General features: G+C 47.4%; 1 long non-coding RNA gene across 1 annotated transcript; it reads left to right on the forward strand.

Moving 5' to 3' along the window:
* The first annotated feature begins 249 nt into the window (after positions 1-249).
* LOC149125510 (uncharacterized) lies at positions 250-2,450 on the forward strand. The gene is made up of 2 exons (XR_016211430.1): positions 250-401; positions 1,781-2,450. It is a non-coding gene; the product is annotated as an uncharacterized LOC149125510 (long non-coding RNA).
* Positions 2,451-2,899: the final 449 nt, after the last annotated feature.

Consider the following 2,899-nt stretch of genomic DNA (forward strand, 5'->3'; position numbering starts at 1 on the left):
TGCAATAACATGGCAATCAACTATAGTGTAGGTTCAGGATAAAAGTAAGATAGGAAGGGTCATTCTCCCCATCCACGAGAGAAAACCTTGACCATTAGTTAGAGAATTCCCCCACGTATTCCCACGGCAGTGAGTTATTGAAACTGAGGGCCGAGGCAGGGCTTCTGAGTCAGGAGCCCTTCACCCGGTGAGGAGATCCTGGATCAGGATATTTCCCATTCTTACAGTCCCCGTCAAGCCAGTTATGAATAGATTTGCATTTTGGTTAGGAACTTGGTGGACCAGCCCAGTGCTAAGCACATCCAGTTCTCCCTGGGTGGGGCAGTCAGCTCTATAAAAAGGCCTTCTGCTGCACGTCTACCAAACTCCTACCAGAGTACCAGTGCTCTTTGGACAACCTGGTGAGTCTGATTTCCTCAGTTCATCTCTTTTATTCATGCTTCAAAATGTTGAATTTAACCAGAGGGCAGCACGTTTGATGGGTCCAAAGTTACGGTCCTGGGCTTGAATGTGCTTGGGTAATGGAAACAATTGGGACACAATGATCCACCGTTCTAACTTGATTTTTGGCAGAAAGTATGATTTCCAGGTGGACAAAGAATTTAACAGGAAAACTTTGATTTGAAGAAGAGTACAGAGCCAATTATTTTCATTTTCATAGCTTTTTGATGCCTCTTAAAATTAACTTTATAGGGGCCAGCATTGTGGCATAGTGTGTAAAAGTCGCCACTTGCAATGACAGCTTCCCATATGGGCACAGGTTCATGTCCTGGCTGCTCTACTTCTGGTCCAGCTCCATGTTAATTTTCTAGAAAAAGCAGTGGAGGATGGCCCAAGTGCTTGGGCCCCTACTGCCCTCATGGGAGACCTGGAGGAAGCTCCTGGCCCCTGGCTTTGGTCTGGCCCCAATATTGGCCATTAGGCCATGTGGGGAGTGAACCTACAGATGGAAGATCTCTTTCTGTCTCTCCCTCTCTCTCTGTCACTCTCTCTGACTTTCAAAAAATAAATAAAATCTTTAAAAAATTTCATCTATGTATTAGCAGATGTGAGGTCCTTGACTATTCCTGAACTCTACTCCTTGGCTGCAAGTTCTTCATGAGACATGACCATGATAGGAGTTGCTTGTGAGATTATTCAGGATCTTTGAATTTGTGGCTACCTTTCATGAAGATATTATTTTCATGCAAATAATTTTTATAACAGAGGTATTTTTCTTGGAAAATACTATGAAAAATTACAGTTTCCTTAGGTTGATGGATCAATTTTCTTTTTTTAAAAAGATTCTTATTTATTTATTTATTTATTTGAGAGGTAGATTTAAGACGGGGGGGGGATAGAGAGAGAGAGAGAGAGAGTGAGTTCTTCCATCCACTGGTTCATTCTCCAAATGGCTGCAATGGCAGGAGCTGAACTGATCTGAAACCAGGAATCAGGAGCTTCTTCTGGGTCTCCCACATGGGTGCAGGGGCCCAAGCACTTTGGCCATCTTCCATTGCTTTCGAGGCCATAACAGAGAGCTGGATTGGAAGAGGAGCAGCCAGGATACAAACCAGTGCCTATATGGTATGCTAGCATCACAGGTGGCACTATGCTACAGCGCCAGTTCTGATGAAATGATTTTCTAAAGTGGAAGGAAGAAGTATGATAAATAGGAAGTTAAGGGAGTAAAATACATTTTTGGTGTTTGGAGAAATAATACCCCATTGTATTATATAAGGCTTTGGCTTCTTCCACTGTAGGAGTCCCTTTTGTGAAAATTGTCATATTTGTTTTTCAGACTCTGAGACTCCAGAAAGATGTCTTACCAACAGCAGCAGTGCAAGCAGCCCTGCCAGCCTCCTCCTGTGTGCCCACCTCCAAAGTCCCAGCAAAAGTGCCCTCCCGTGCAAACTCCTCCACCAAGCCAGCCTAAATGCCCTCCCGTGCAGCCTCCCCCACCAAGCCAGCCTAAATGCCCTCCCGTGCAAACTCCCCCACCAAGCCAGCAGAAGTGCCCTCCCGTGCAAACTCCCCCACCAAGCCAGCAGAAGTGCCCACCCAAGAGCAAGTAGCAGCTTCAGAATTCTTCAGGGCCATGGAAACGTGACAGTTCTCCGGTCTCCCAGCAATACTTCTGTCTCCTCTTTAAACCTACCACGAATGTAGAAGGAACTCCTCCACTCTTTAGCCTGAAATGTACCTGTGATGATTCCCGACCGCCAAAGGTGGCCTTGCTGAGGGTGTTCTGCTATTATGCAGAAGGCGGCTGAGCAGGGCAGTCCTCAGCTGTGCCAGCATGCCAGAGTTTCAGAAGGCGGCGCTTCTCCTCCCATGGGATGGCATCAGAGGGTCCGCTTATCCTCTTCTGTGTCTGTTTGCCACCTGAGCAGGGATTTTTACCTCAGGGCGATTGTAACTCTCCTTTCTCTTCCTGAATAAAGTACATTTTCTGTGAGTTATGAAATAAATGTCTTCTTCTTCTTCTTTTTTTATTTGAGAGGTAGAGTTACAGGGAGTGGGAGGGGGGGAGGTCTTCCTGTCGTTGGTTCACTCCCAAAATGGCCCCTCGGCCGGCTCAGCTGCACCGATCCGAAGCCAGGAGCCAGGTGCTTCTTCCTGGTCTTCCCATGCAGGTGCAGGGGCCAAAACACCTGGGCCATCCTCCATTGCCCTCCCGGGCCACAGCAGAGAGCTGGACTGGAAGAGGAGCAACCGGGACTAGAACCCGGCGCCCATATGGGATGCCAGTGCTGCTGGCAGAGGAGTAACCAAGTGAGCCACAGCGCTGGCCCCAGTGTCTTCATCTTTTTGAAACTCACTTTTTAAAGTTTTAACCAGCACGGAAAGATTGTGCTTATTAATGGCCACAACAGCCGGAGCTGCACCGATCAGAAGCCAGGAGCTTCTTCCGGGTCTC

The sequence above is a fragment of the Oryctolagus cuniculus genome, chromosome 7 (assembly GCF_051225735.1).
Source record: "Oryctolagus cuniculus isolate XC-2025 breed Fujian yellow rabbit chromosome 7, ASM5122573v1, whole genome shotgun sequence".
In the NCBI taxonomy this organism is placed as follows: Eukaryota; Metazoa; Chordata; class Mammalia; order Lagomorpha; family Leporidae; genus Oryctolagus; species Oryctolagus cuniculus.